This window comes from Epinephelus lanceolatus, chromosome 4, assembly GCF_041903045.1.
Source record: "Epinephelus lanceolatus isolate andai-2023 chromosome 4, ASM4190304v1, whole genome shotgun sequence".
NCBI classification, from domain to species: domain Eukaryota; kingdom Metazoa; phylum Chordata; class Actinopteri; order Perciformes; family Serranidae; genus Epinephelus; species Epinephelus lanceolatus.
In genome coordinates, this window is record NC_135737.1 from 41220935 (window position 1) to 41237270 (window position 16336).

The following is a 16336-nucleotide window of genomic DNA, read 5'->3' on the forward strand; positions in this document are numbered from 1 at the left end:
TTGTTTTCTTCACAACATCAATGTGCCACTATGCCAAAGAGCTGCTATGTGACTGGTTGTACGACTACCAAGAACAAAAATCCAAGTCTCAGTTTCATGTCATACCAGTTGAGGAATTGAAAAGACAAAAAGGTCAGCGGCCATCAAGAAGGCTCACCTAAATGCCGATGGAAGTATAATCAGACACCGGTCACACTTATGTCTGCTCTACCCATTAGTCATATATTTAGAGATGCACAATAATATCGGCACATCATCAGCTCAATATCAGCTTTAAAATGAACAATCAGAATCGGCCAATATGCTTTTTCTTATCTCATACAATGAACAAATATTATATTGAAAAGTATTGTATTTCATGTCTCCATCTGCTGGTGGGCCATCACGATAAAAGTATGCATGCATTATATGATGTTAATTCCACTACAGGAGAGACTTGATCATCACTAAAATGAGGTAGAGAAAAAAGTGATTAAAGCAACATCAGAATTGGTTATCTGTCAAATGAGTTGTAATATATCGGCATATCGGATATCAGCAAAAGATCCACCATTGTGCATCTCTACATGTAATAGTGATACTCCGACCTGGCGTTTGGTCTTGCATTTTGGCAGTCATTGCAGTCTCAGGGTTGGCCAGTTTAAAGTACTTTAACTTACTCATACTTTATTTGTTTTTTAAGCTAGGGTGAAGGTAGTGGTATCATGTACACCTGGTTCAGCCTGCTACCAGCTCAGCTAACCCACTGCTGGCTGTGTCTTCATATTCAGTGGACAGGCATGAGGGTGGTATCAATCTTCTCATTTAACTCCTGTCAAGACAGTGAGTAAACGCTGTTCCCAAAATGTCAAACTATTGCTTTAAGGGAGGGAGGAACGCGGGTTGTGAAGGTGAAACTTTTCTCTAAGCACTGGTCTCATTTTGAGTTTCTGAAAGGTGACATTTTGGGTGATATGTTTTCACTCAGCAACGGTGACACTCCTCTTCGCCTCGTCTTCCCCTCCTCCGCTGCTCTACCCCTCCATCTCTTGTGTCCCTGCTCACGATTCAGCCTGCTTCCTTCCTTCTTTTCCTCAAACTCAAAAAAATCTGCCTCATCAAACTGTGGATTTTACTGAAAACGTTGCCTCTTGCTGGGTTATTGCATGTTCCTGTGCATCTCTTTTATGTGGTTTCTAATGAATGCGAGCCTCATAAAAGGGTCTTACGGTAAAGTCTGTCTGTGGTACTCAAGAGTGACCTTACACTGCTTAATGGCATTTTTATCATCTGTGCCATCACTATATGTTCCTATAGGGATTCCCAGTCTGTCTGTGGTACTCACTACAGTGTCTGTGATTTGTGTCTTTTAAGTCTTAAATGGCTAATCAGTTTTTTAAATCCCATACAGCATGGCAGGATATTACTGTAAACTCCTGTACCAGGCTATTCTGGTGTGTTTGTGTTATATATTTCCTTCCTTCTTCCTGCTATTTTTACATATTTAGGCTTCTCTCGTGGACTATGAGGATTTACTACGCCTTGTTCTTCATGAGGGATCATTCCCATCTCATTCCTCTCTTCTTCACGACCATGATGCCAACAGCTGGGAGAGTGGACCACATCTGGCATGCAGCTGGCCACCATAGAAAGACAGACAGAGCGTTGGGACTGAGAGGAGAGTGGGAGAAAAGAGGAGAGCAGAGGAGCAGTGAAGGGCGATGGTGCGATAAGAAAATCTATATGAGGTATATTAAAGGTTGTTGAGTGCGGCAGAACCAAAGCGAGGGACGGGAGGAGAAGCAGAAGGTACAAAACACACAATGAAACAAGGAGCAGAGTAAAAGAACAGATGAATGACACCTGCAATTTGAGAAAACAGAGATATAGAGAAGATGAGAGTGATAACAGACTGATGGAAGGATAGCAAGATAGGAAAAGGGGCAGCACCCAGGAGGGTTGGACCGATGGAGGCAGAGAGAGGAAAGGAGTACAGTCATGTGGAGTCAGATGCTCCTAATCAGCTGTGTTGCTGTCAGAGCGCCTCGCCATAGCAACCATGAGTCATAGCACCAGTAAACAGACAGAATGTTTTATAAACCGAAAGCCTCGCTGGCTCATTCGCTGTGGCATCACTCTACGTTTTACAAGCATACTGTAGCAGGAGGAGAGCCCCAAACTGATCAGCACAGAATATAACACGTGCTGCTCACAGGAGGTCCCTCAACCAGTCATTTTTACAGCTGGATTACAGTCAACTTTACAAGAACAACCTGTAGGAGTCTGTGAGGCAGAAAAACAAAGGATTCCTTGTTTTACCCTGGCATCAGTGATGGATTTAAGCAGGGGGAGTCAATTCTCCGAAAGCAACTGTCACCAAAACTGAAGAAAAGAAACTACTAGTGAACTTCACATTTCCTGGGACAAAGCAGTGACTGATGTCCGGCAATAGAGTTTTATTTGGTCAGCGTGCTCCCCTGACGTGATTTTGTTGTTGGAAGATGTCGCTTCCAAATGGATTCTCTCACTTCCTTTGTTTCATCTTTGCTCTCTATCACAAACTGCATGATCACATTAGGGCCACACGCTGACGCCCCTGACTGAAGACCGTAATTTACTGTAGTGACCAAAGACCTGCTGAAAATCACTATAAAGTTAATGCATTTATAAAACTGTGACAACACACTGCTGCAATGACACATCAAGAGCACTATGTTCCTTTAATCCTTTTTATTAGCCAATAATAACTTTATCCTTTTACCAGGATTTATAGCTCTGGAACAACAGCTGAGCAAAGTAGCTGCTGCCATATAAGTAACAATAGAGGACTTTAGTATTAAATTATTAAATAACTGTTAGCTCAGTGTATCAATTTATTGGGCATTAAACAGTAGCTTGAAAAACGCAATATATAATGTGATAAATCAGGGCTGAGCCATATGGAGAGAATCAAATAATATCACAGTATTTCTGACCAAATATCTCAGTATCAATGTTAGATCAATAATGTAGGGTGGACAAAGGGTCAGGAAAGAGGATATAATGACTACGTGGGTAAAGGCAATCAGTAGAGCAGCTAGAACAGTCTGGTAAGTTCAGAAAATCACATCAGTTTACTTTAATGCAGCCTTTAAAATCAGGAAAAGACAACAGGATATTATAATAATACTGATACATACTGATAATAAGATTAAGAGCTTTTAAAATATCCAACAATTGAGCATAGTGTTACTTCAGGCAGGACATGATGTCAAGCTCAGCTCACATCCCGGCTACATCAGCTGATCTCAAACAGCCCAATCAGCTGATGGAGCAGCTGACTGATGGAAGGGAGTCAGCTGATAGATCACATGATTCCTTTCTATGCAACCAGTTGGTGAATCTTATTCAGGGCTCCCTATTTAAACTGCTCTGGCCTGCCTACTGTTGCTGCTTCCTCTGTAAGCCGCTTTGCAACCTGCCTCCATCCCAGCTCCTCCTTTTTATGTTGTATCTGACTTATCAGTGTCATTCCTGTTTGTCATTGATGCTGCTCTGTTCTGTTCCCGTGGGGTCTTTGCTGCTGCTCTCCCTGCCTTAGGCTTTCCATGTAAGCGCATGGAAGGGTAGGGAGGTTTGCTCTCTCTGCCTCAGGCTTCCCTCCTTTGCACGTGGAAGGGCAGATGGGTTTGCTCTCTCTGCCTTAGGCTTTCCACATAGGTGCGTGGAAGGGCAGAGAGGCCCCAGAACAGAGCCATACCACCAAATATAACACTGCAAATTGAAATACAGTTTTCTTTGACTTAAGTGTTCCTCACTGAAATGACATACAGTATATCAGCCAATAATCATTTCTTTATATATGCATGGCACATATAAACAGGTATGGAGAGAACTTGTCTGTTTACAGGTCTTGGGGAGAACTACTGCACATGTGGAAAAAAAGTAAAGCCTTTTGTGGCTCAAGAGGGAGCTCCACAAAGTCTGATTAATTGCCTCAAGTGCAGTAAGCTAATATCAGCTGATTTATCAGTCTGGACAATTTTTTGGTGGAGCTCTAATAAGCACTGCTTAAATTTACATTTCATAAGTATATCTGCAGAATAACGCCTGAGTCACCATCACTTCCCCAGTTCATTCCTCCACCCTGAGTAGACTTTTCAAGCAGGTCTGATCCACAGTTGTGTTCCTCGACCTTTGTTTTGTCAGGCCCTGTCAGGTTGTGCCACATGCACCCCAGAGCATAAGCAGTCACTACTAGTACATGCACACAGACACACAAAAAATACATGTGCACCAAAACAAAAGTGAAGGCATGTACCCGCTTTCTGCCATGACTCATTCTTTTTTTCACCTGGAGGTAACTTGTGGCTGCTTTCCCACATAAACTGAAACTTACCCTCTTTGTCCCTCTCTATCTGGCTCACACACACACACATGCACACACACGTGCATACAGAGCTTAATTCCTATATGTGTCCACTATCGGCAGAGAGCTGCTATCAGCTGTCCTCCATCCCTCACTGTCTCTGGGTCTCCGACTGCTTCAGACAGGCCCGTGCAGCTATAGAACACACACCGCACAGATGCACGCAATCAACCATAAAAAAACGCTTAAGTGTTGTCACCCCGCTCCTCCACCCCCACCTCACTCACTGCCACCCCTCTCTTTCTCTCTCCCTATCCACTCTTCACATAGCACAGTGAATAGGCCCCTCTGTGCTCTGGAAGATTTAACTTGGGTTCTGTCTGTCGCTAACAATCTCCCTCCCTTGACGTTACTCTGAAATAGTGCAGCGGAGGAGCCGGCCTTGTATTAAATAGTGTTTTTTTCCACGCCGTAAGACCAAAACTCAGCTGCACTCACACACTGTGCAGGCTTTGAATAATAACAGAAGAGTGCGGTGGAAAGTCGTCGTACGTGGGATGTGGGTACTGTAAATAACACAATATTAGAAAATAACAACGCCAACGCTTCTCTGATGCATCACACTGAAGACAGGCCATCTGGGCTCATTTACCTCCATGTATAGATCAGATGGAGAATCCTGACAATGCGATCATGATTTCTTTTAACCCCAGGATAGTTGCAAGCATACTGTTTTTCTAGTATCCTGCCACACTTTCACACAGCTAAACATAATCAGACAGGAGATATGGACTCAGCGCCTTGCTCAAGGACACTTTAATAATGATTATGAGGCCTCCATACTCCATGTTTTTCCCCTCAAATGTTACCAGTGGAGTAACGGAGGGGAGAAATAATTAATTATTGTGTAATTCTTTAATTCTGCCATGAATCTCACACTGAGGCTGTGTTAAGCCTCCTCTGCAGGCAGGCAACACTTCCTCTAGAAATCTTGCAAAGGCAGCACACAAGTGTGTTCACACTGCAGAAGGAGGTACGGAGTAAAATGCATTCTGTATTGGACGTTCACAGTAGGTGTTAGGTGTAATTTGGGACAAACCATGTGAAAACAATTGACAAGCAGCGAGCAAAGCTGTTGCTAAAAGCTTGGAAAAAGGATATAGATCAGATCAGAGCCTGAGGGAGGGATGTGGTGTTTCAGAGGCTTGTTTTTTTTAGCATTGTAGCTTTTCTGCACGCAAGTCCCTCATCGAGCTGTTGCATCTGAGCGTCAACTGCTAAACAGGCTGAAATAGGTCATCACTGAAAAATAAATCAAGGCGCCAATGAGACAAAAAAATGCAACCCTCGCAACCCAAAGTGACGGTTATCAGTTGCGATGAGCACTTCACTCGGAGTTGGAGCTGCTGAGAAAGACCCATTTCCACTTTCCTTGTTATCTGCAGAGAAAAACGTCACTGAAGCAAAGGGATAAACTCCTGATCGCCTGGGAAACAGGCGTGAACACACACGCACACAAGCCAGTAAGCATCCCTCTACACACACGCATGGTCAAACACACAGAATAAAATCCAAACCGCCGCCTTCACACATGAGTGTCCACTAGACAGGCATTCAAATCCAATGCTCCGATCATTTATCAATCCAGATCAACATAATGGGCAGCAATAAGAGCGCATCCAATGCATACAAACACACACACAGGACAATAGGCCTATGTCTTTACACTGTGAGTATGCCATTAGCGTGTGCAGTAATGGAACTATATGGGGGGAAAGGAGTGGTTGCATTTAACTAGCCTGCAGAAATCAGATAACTCCACTCAGCACATACTGAAGGCACTTAGGCATCAGACAGCAGAGCTGGAAGTGTGTGAGTGAGGGAGTGACTGAGCAGCAGGATGACGTGGACATAAATTTTAGAAGACAAGTACATCTTCTGTGTCGGAGGTTCTGTGCAGACTGACAAGATCACATCCAATGAGGAGAGGAGTTTCTGCCACAAATTAAAGACAGCAACTGGGGAACAAATGGTTTCCAGAGTCCCTGTTGGCTAATTCCCACTTTTGTGCTCTGCTCTGTTCAGTCCATCTCTCTATTGTTCTTTAACATTGTCACTCACTTTCTTTCTGTCTCTTTCTAATATCCGTTGTATTGTCTTTCTCTCTCCTCCTCCTCAGCACCCTGCTGTCTCTAAAGCACTTCCTCTTTCCACTCATCCCTTTCTGTCTCCACTCTCTTCACCATCTTTTAAGTGCTTTAAATCCCATTATCATATTCTATTTATTTAATTAATCACACTGCCAGAAATAGAATTCTGTAGTCAAGTTAAAGGTTTCAGTTGCAGGGTTTAGTTTCATTCATTAACACCCACACACACAAATTAAACCTGCACAGTACTGATGGAACACTGTGAAGCCTCTAAATACTATCATCCAATGTGCAGCATAGCAGTCATCTCTGATAACATACCACAGCGTGGTTGTAAACATAATTTACGGCTTGATTGTAACTTTTTGTGTTTGTTCTCTTTCTCCGTAAAGGCTCAACAACTTGTGTTTTCAAAGAGGAGCTGATTACCAACCAGAAATCCAGTCATAAACCAATAAAACACTTCCTCTTAACTAGACAGGCTCCTGACCTGCAGTCTAATAAAGTGTCCAGAGGTCGGTGTGACTGGTTCTGAGGAAGCGCAGTGTGGCTGCCGGCAGTAGCAGGGCCGGGGCTGGAAGTGGAGCCGCTTGTTTAGCAGACCCACCCTGACCAGCACAAAGGGGGGCAACGCCCTCCTCTGCCACCAGCCAACCCAGACAGCACTGTGATTGGCCAGCTGGATGACCTTTGATCCCCGCTGTATTGTGGTCTCAGCTGCGCCAACCCTCCCCCTTGTGTGTGTAAGTGTGTGTGTGTGGACAACAAAAGACAGCCAAGTCCTAATGCAGCAATCAGAGCAGTGGGAGAGGGGAAATGGTCTGAGGGGAAATGGAGAGTGTGTAAGTGTGTGCATTTATGTGTGTGCACTGCTGTTTGGGTGGGGGTGGTGTAATTATGTTGTAGTTCTGATGACTGAGTTGCAACACTGATTAGCTACATCAGAACCCATTTATATCGAGCAGCCCCTTGGTTTGGACTTCAAAATCTGGCACCTCTCTCTTCTATCCCCAGCTTGAGACCAAATATAACCTTCCTCTAGGCCTTTCTGAGCCAAACTTGGTCATTTTGGCCCCATTTCTGGACCAAACCTACCCTTCCTCTAGCCTGATTTCCAGACCAAACTTAGCCCTCCTTCAGCCCCAGCTTCAGGGCAATGGCTGCCTTCCTGTAGACCTTGTTCTGGACCAATCTTAGCTTTCATCCAGCCCCAGTTCTGAACCAAACATAGCTTTTTTTGGCTCAGTTCTCCACCATACCTAACCTTCCTCTAGCCACATTTCCAGACCAAACTTAGCCATCCTTCAGCCCCAGCTCCAGGCCAAATATTGCCTTCCTGTAGGCCCTGTTCTGGACCTATCTTAGCCTTCTTTAGCCCCCCGGTCTGGACCTAACCTAACCCCTCTCTAGCCCCAATTCTGGAGTAAATGCTTTTTAGCCCCAGTTCTGAACCAAACCTAACCTTCCTCTTGCCTCATTTCTAGACCAAACAAAGCCTCAGATCCAAGCTAAATATTGCCTCCCTGTAGGCCCCGTTCTGGACCAATCTTAGCCTTGCTTTAGCCCCTAGGTCTAGACCAAACCTAATCATCCTCTAGCCTCATTTCCAGACCAAACTTAACCCTCCTTCAGCCCCAGCTCCAGGTCAAATATTGCCTTCCTATAGGCCCTGTTCTGGACCTATAGTCTTCCTCCAGCCCCAGACCAAGATCAACCCAAGCCACTCACTGGCCCCACCTCTGGACCAAACCTAACCTTTCTCTGGACAAGCTAACCCAAACTTTGAACCAGAACTGGCTACTTTTAGCCCCAGGACCAGACTTAGCCTTTCTCTAGCCTCAGCCGTAAAACCAGACCAAACTTAGCCTTGCTTTAGTCTCAATATCCACACCAAATCTAGCTCCCTGTAGCCCAAGCCTATATAGCCTAATCTAGCGTATGGTCCAGACCAATTTAACTAACCTAGCTTTTAGCCAAAGCCAAGCCGACCTCTAGCTGCAGCTAAAGACTAAATCTAGCTTCCCATTAGCCCCAGCTATAGACCAAACCTAGCCAACCTCCAGCCTAATCTTAGGCCAAATTTAATGCTTCAGGAAACCCAGTCCTGGGCCAAACCTAGCCCTCCAGCCTGGCCCGGGAGCTGTCTATGCAGGTGGTCTAGGGCTTGTGGGCTGAGACACCCTGAGCCCTGCACCTACACTCTTAATACACCCCATGTGACACGCTCGCTCTCTCTCTCTCTCTCTCTCTCTCTCTCTCTCTCTCTCTCTCTCTCTCTCTCTCCCTCTGTCTCTGGAGGCAGTGGGTCAGGGTAGACCACCCCCTAACAGCATGACTGGCTGTCTGAGGAATGCCATGTCATGGAACAGATGGAGCTCCACAGACAATAGAGCCGCATGCATTTACTGGGCCTATATATGAAGGCATGTGCCAAGTGTTGTAAATGCATGTGTGCATTATAGCTGCAGTCTCGAACATTTTTCCCCTCCTCTCATGCTCTTTGAATCTCCCATTTGTGCCAGGGAACAAGAAGTGTGGGAGAAATCACGGGAAGCTGCAGCAGCACTTTTTTTCCTCTCCCCCCCAACACATAATAACAAGCCCTGAAGAACTTTGAGCATGATGCAATCAAGTCCAAAAGACACAATTAACACCACAGCATGATGCAACGGGGGGAGATAGAGAGGATGCTGCAGACAGGTAGAATTATGTGTCTTACATATTCAAACTCAGGGCGCGTGTTTCGGTGGCCATGCTGTCCTGGAGATAATAGGCTACCTGCAAACCTATGGAGCAATAATCACCCAATAATCAACCAGCCAATATCACATTATCTCATTCCCACGCCAATAATGACGCAATAAGGTGCAGTCTTTACAACAATCGGGGTCTAAGCATCATAATAAGGAGCTATAGGCCTGCAAAGTTTAAGCTTTTTATATATGTGGCATCATTAGAATATTCCTATAAGATAATATTCACATTGAGACTATCTGTGTGCTGGTAGTTGTGTGTGTAAGAGCCGATCAGAGTCCTACTAGAATACTTAGTTCCCCTTCGTTATGGATTAGGGATGTAAACCGCTATCAAAGGCTGGAGCTGCCACATTTCATTCATTTCACGCATATGGGCCCAGTGGCGAGATCCATATCCAAAAGCGTTGCAGTTGTATCCAAACATTATGATCACCCCACAACTCACACATCGAGCATTCAGTGTCATCCCCAAGTGGATCGCACACTTCTTAAACTGCGGATTCATTCATTATAAAGACATTATACCGGCTCTCCGAATAACCCTGGGAAGTGTCAGTAAATAGGGATGCCAGATTTGACGGGAATCCAGTGAACTCACCCAAGAGAACGACGGATGATCGGCTCCCCGCTCCTCCTCTGTGTAAATCCAGGACCCCGGACAGAAATATATTACACACAAGAATAATCTGTAATGGGTAATTTCACAAAATCTTCTTCATCCGCACTGTGGAAGCGATGTATGGAGGCGATGTGGAGCCGCAAACCAACCTGGTCGGCGCGTAAACACACATACACGTAAAATAAAATAGAATAAAATAAGATAAAGGCTTACAACAACGATCTTAAGGAGATTTCGGTGAAATTGGTGTATCTGTAGTACTCTCGGATGCTTTGGTTGTTGACTGTGTACTTACTGGGCTGCTTCCCCCGGCTCCACCCGCTAACCCAGCCTTCCCAGTGCGCCCATTGGCACAGACGGCCGGACATGCAAATCCACTCTTCCCATTGATGTTTTCCAGAGAAGAAAAGCAGGGCTCGGTTACAGTTGCTCCACTGCGCCACCGTGCGGTGTTTTAGCCACTGTGATGATGGAAACTGTCCTGTTTGTGGAGGGTAGTTGCAGCCAGTGAAGTACTCAGATCCTTTACTTTAGTAAAAATAGAAATATCATGGTCTAAAAATACTCCATTACAAGTGGACGTCCTGGATTCAACATTATGCCAAAGTAAAAGTACAGAAGCAGCAGCACACTATTTGCAAGATGCTGGCCACTTACAGTATCAAAATTAGTCTTTACATCATGCAGAATGCTTTCTTAACCAGTGTTATATCCTCCTGAGACCTGAACTTTAGTTGGGTATGCATTTTTAATTTCTCCAAACTATTTGGGCTCAGTAGGACCTGATAAGTAGCCTATGAAACACTAATGAAGTCAAAATGTCTTCAAAGGAGTATTTCCTAATAAACAGCATCTAATTTGTTGTAATATCAAACTATAAACATCATCAGTCATAAATAAACAAGTTTCAACGATAAAATGTGATCAAGTTTTGGACCGTGTCCACTTTTGTGTCGAGATCGGCTGCAGAACGACTTGGCAGAGATGGCTGCCATCTTGTTTTTATATGGATCAGTGCATTGTGGTCTCACTACCACTGGATGACACAAGAGTCCACAAACGAGGACAACAGGTCTGAGTTAAGTAGAATTAAGTATAAGGTCTAAACTGAGATGTCTTCATATGAGGACACAGGGTCTCAGGAGGATATTATTCAGAATCAGGATCTGAATCAGATATATCACCAAGTAGTTTTTCACTTATGAGGGATTTGCTTTAAACATACAATAAACATATTGAGAGAAACTAAAATAAGTAAGTAATACGTACTGCAACACTCAAGAACTTTGCACCCCTGATCAAAATTTTGTTTACCGTGAGAAGTTAAGTAGGAGTAGATGAACCGATTTCCAAAAGGCATGGAGTTAAAGATGGAACATTTCTTCAATATTTTAAGCAAGACTACTTTTTAATGTCAATCTCTTACAATTTCAAAATAACAAAAAGTGAAAAGGACCTGAGGCAAAAGTTTGTTCACCTTGCATGGTCAGTTCATAGTTGCGCCCCCTGTGGCAAGTATCACAGCTTCTAAACGCTTTTTGTAATCAACTAAGAATCTTTCAGTTCTTGTTTTACCCATTCTTCTAAAGTAACTAGTAACTGTCAGTGTCAGATAAATGTAATGGAGTAAGAAGTATAGTATTTCCCACAATGTATTTGAGTGAAGTAGAACGTAGCATAGATACTCAAGTAAAGTACAAGTCCCTCAAAACTGTATGTGCAGTACAGTACTGGAGTAAATGTGCTCAGTTACTTTCTACATCTGCTTCCCACTGGGTGAACAGCACCAGGGGCTCACAGATGAAAGCCAGACATGGCGTGCACCAAAAAATCGACAATCAGACTTACACATGTGGGTCGCCAATTTCCCATTTCCAAAGAGTTCATAAGCACGTTTCAAAGTTTCTCCAATCAATTCTGTTTTTTAGATCACAACTTTGGCGTGGAAAGAGGTGTACGCCTCTTTCAGGCCTTGTTTTGTGCAAACGCAGTGTTTATAAATGAGACCCCAGGAGGTTAATTAAGGAACCAGTGCCTTGCTCAGGGTGCTTTTATAAATGCATCCTATTTAATAATGCCATACTGGTTATGGTCCATTAAGTGTTCAGCCTTAATATCACTTTACATTAATGGTATAAATATAATGGAGTCATTTCATATCATTTGATTTGTTCATATTTGATTTAATTATATAAACTCTCAGTTTTATTTCCCAGTACAAAGACCAAAGGCATTTTAATTTTGAGATTTTGTTTCAAAGCCCTCTACACGCTGTCAAGAATAAAATGCCAGTGATTGAATGCTGAATCCATTATTTTTGTTAGCCTGAAATGAGTCAAATTCAAAGTCTGCTCCACTTAAAAACATGTCTTTTTGTTACCTCATTTAAGCATCGCTGTAGAGAATGATGCATCTGCAAGGCTGTTTTCAAAATTCATCTGCTGATGGAGCAAAGTCTTTCTGTACTCACCTTGAATGTTAGATATTAGATTAACGTAAATATCCACAATACTAGCTCCAGCCCTATTAGTAATTATTAAAGTGATACCATATTTGCAAAAGTAAAAAAAATGAAAACAAGAAAATACAACAAGGTTTCTGTAACCAGTAAACATTCTTGTGGAGTCCCAGCAGTCCCAAAGCCTAAGACAGATAAATAGCAGTAAAGTTCCATTATGATACAGCCAGTTCAGCCTATATAATATAAACAGTAAAAGCAGACTGGGCAGAGAGGCTGCCAACTGTCCCTTAATGTTCCCACTGTGGCTCCAAAGTCTGGAATCACATTATTTTTCATTCGCCGATGCCAACAACAATGAAACTCTGCATTTAAACATAATGTGCACCCAAACATTCCCTCAAAATGTGTCTCCTGACATGCACCATGTGCTAACTTCATAAGTGAGCTGGTCCTGGTAGGCATCACCCCTCACCAGTCCGGTATTAGCCCTAATGAAAAGACTGAGCCTGAAGTCAAAAAGAGCCAATTCTCCTCCAACAAACTGAAGCCAGCTGCTTCTCACACGCAGAGAGAAGGCTCCAACTTTCCGTTGCGTCGAACTACAAGAGAAGAATGCACTTTTTCTTCTCTGAACATGTGCTGCACTTTACTAACGGTGGCCCGATCCCAAAACTCCGAAAAATCAACTGTGATTTTGATGTAGAGTACTAGAGCCAGCCTCGCTGCAGCTGTGCTATACAGGATGCAACAAAGGTCAGTGGAGGGACACTAACAGCGAGCACTAATGGGGATCCAGTAAAAGGCTGCATCATTCTCCATCTAGGTTTTTATGATGTCATTGAAAGCCTCACTTCTCAGCTCCTGTGGTGTGAACACAGACAGTCCTGTAATGGCCTGACTGCAGACAAAGCAGGCAGCACTGCCCTGACACAAAAATAGGTAATGAAAAAAATAGACCAATCAATGCTGCCATTAGTTCAAGTCTGAGCCAAACTTATTGTACCATGATTCTTAATGGTCAATACAAGAATGGTGAGGGTGGAGAGTGGGATCAAACATGGCCTCCAATCGATATTTCCTAAAGAGGCCCAAAACTGAAATGGAAAGATCAATATAGCGTGAAGGAAATCCTTGGCTTATATCTTCTTCTTGACACCTGCCAGTAAAGCTCAATTTGTGATACATATAAATCTTTATTTCCTTAAAAAATGTACAGCACACTATCCTGTAGGTTACACAGCTCTGTGATACAGAGGCATTAAAACAAAAACAAAAAAAGTCAGTTTTCACATTATGGAGTTTTAAAGGTCCAGTGCGAAGGATTTAGTGGCATCTAGCAGTGAGGTTGCACGATTGAAATTTATTGAGTTTGCAAAGCATGTGAGTCGGGTGGGTCCCGACTTTTTTGAGTGGGGGCCAGATTTGATAATGTAAAAATACTCAGGGTCAGCTACTACTAAAAAACATCCCACACAAATTAGACAAAGCAACTGTTTCATCTTTGACTGAAAAAGAATTCAACTTTCCACCGCTCCTGAAAGGAGTGGCCCTCTCTGTCAGCGTCACACTTGTTTGCTGTGATCATGTCTGCTGCCTAGCAGGACATTTCTGCTCTTAGATACCGGTTTGTTTGATTGTTTGCTCCCTTTTTATGAAAATGAATCATCTCTTTTAACACAGAGATCGCGTTCTAGGGCTGGTACGAACTCCCTTCTTTATGCCGCCTTTGCATTTTTGCACACAACCGAACAATGGCAGCATCAAAGAGGTGCAACCGACATGACATAATACAACAGCGTCTCTATTGTCACATTTTAAAGATGCGTTGGAAGCGCTTAAAAACAATAACTGGCATTAACAATCATTTACCATCTCTGTTAAATAGCGGCCAATCTTGACCTCTGCTCGGAGGGGAAGGAGTTCCCGGACCTCATTGTTCATGGACATTTTCAGCTACTATTCTTCTTTGAGTTAGCTGCAAACTGCTAAATCTAAAACTTTTAAATCTCCCACAGTGGGTCACACGCATAACATGTTATCAAAACATCACGCCTGTGCCACTCCCGTCCTGCAGTCTTTCCCGTTCATTCAGACATTTTATAGTTTAAAGGGAGCTGACAAAAACAATGAATGTTACAAGGGTAGGTGTAATAAGCTAAGGCTTTTAATGCTAAAAAAGCATTAATGTAATGTTTATTTATTGTGTATCTACCAGTATATTTGAGTTTTATAAGTTGGAAAATGACCAAAATTAGCCAAACTAAACTAGTTGTTTCAACGCCGTTACTACCTCTAATGCCACTTAAAGGCATTATGAAATTTCTGCCTTGAAAAGACAGTGTAAAAGGGGTTATCAGTTCTGCCTGTGTAGCTCCTACTTGGTGCATGTCTATCTGTACGATCATCCTGCCACTTTGAGGTGAGCAGAAAAAATGCAAAGTGATCTTGCTTGAAAAACCAATATTGTGTGGTGGGTCACCTATGGTATATTTTGAACAACAAGCCTTTTAACATTGGTCTGTGGGCCATGATTGGACTTTGAAACTTTGGACATGCCTGCTATAAGAGAACTGTGGTAGTCGATGAGAAAACATGAAAATACGAATGAGCCAAAGTTTGGTAAACCATTCCAGGCTACCGTAGAAACAATAAATGCCCCTAAATCCTACACACTGGACCTTTCAGTCAAATATACTTTATAATGCAAGGCCATAACTCAATGGGATTCAATAAGACTCTGAAACTTAATTAGCACCTTATCAGGTGGCACACAAAGTTCTTGTGACAAGAGAGTACCGAGCAGCATCAACTACAAAATATAGGGCTTATCATGTGTCCTTAAAGGATAACTTCGGTATTTTTCAACCTGGGCCCTATTGCCCCATGTGTATGTGTGTGTATGATTCATAGGTACAACTCGTTCTAAAATTGGTTCAGTATTGAGGGAGGCGGATGCAACCAGCAGCTGCGAAACAAGCTAAAACGGTAACGGGGGCAAATGTGTCCCGTATAAGTTTGTGCATTAAAAGTGCTTGTTTTCGCCACTGACCGGTTCAGATCACCAGTGCTATCTCTGTAAATAGCATACAAAGCGTTTCCCTTACCCTTCACTTGCTCTGGGCTGTGTGTGACATCATCTCGTGAGAGCTTTGCTTGTTGCCGGAAGAAAACAGAGGAGCCATGCTGAGCGCCGCTCAGAGTGGCGCTGGTTGTCCTGGAGTACAGTTGAGAGTTTTACTGCATCGGTATCATGGCTGCATATTTACCCGATTTCGAGAGTGAGGATGAGCCATTTATTACGATGACCGCCTGTACTTATTTGAGCCCGAGTATACGGACGAGGAGCTCCTACAAATTGAAGAGCAGACGAGGATAGAGAGAGAGGGCCAACAAGCAGACGAGGGTGAAGCAGCGGCTGCACGAACGCAAATCTCTAAAGACTGGTGGTGCTCCTGTGGTTGCTGTGACTCCATACCCACAGAGGAAGAATGTTTGTGTTGCAACGAGTGGGACCTGCTGCCCAATATTCATGGTCTCGATGTGTCCTGGGATGATACAGAAACTACCAAATGCTGTGTAACTACATTAGAGGATTTCCCCCCTCTGATCAACAGGGCAGTGCTGGATACCTTTTTTCATGTGCCCAAAATAAATTGGAGGAGGCGGCCAAAACCACAGGGACCAAATGGTCAACTATCCATCAAGTAAGTATAACCAATGTCTTCATGCATGTAATACTGATACCTAGAATTGTCTCCGAGACGCACATTTACTGTTGCATACTTCGCCCTCGTATATATCGTACCCTGTTTTCTTCTGGCAACAAGCAAAGCTCTCGTGAGATGACGTCACACAGCCCAGAGGAAGTGAAGGGTCAGGGAAACACTTAGTATGCTATTTACAGAGATAGCACTGGCGATCTGAACCGGTCAGCGGCAAAAAAAAAGCACTTTTAATGCGCAAACTTATACAGGACGCATTTGCCCCCATATCTACCTTGCGGCTGCATCCGCCTCCTTCAAT

At 43.5% G+C, this 16336-nt stretch overlaps 1 protein-coding gene across 1 annotated transcript in view; it reads right to left on the minus strand.

Moving 5' to 3' along the window:
- numbl (NUMB like endocytic adaptor protein) overlaps nucleotides 1-10187 on the minus strand; it is an 84974-nt gene extending 74787 nt beyond the window's left edge. Inside the window, exon 1 of the mRNA XM_078167315.1 lies at nucleotides 9832-10187. The gene's annotated coding sequence lies outside the window, so the exon portion shown is untranslated. The remainder of the gene's footprint in view (nucleotides 1-9831) is intronic.
- Between the last annotated feature and the right edge of the window lie 6149 nt (nucleotides 10188-16336).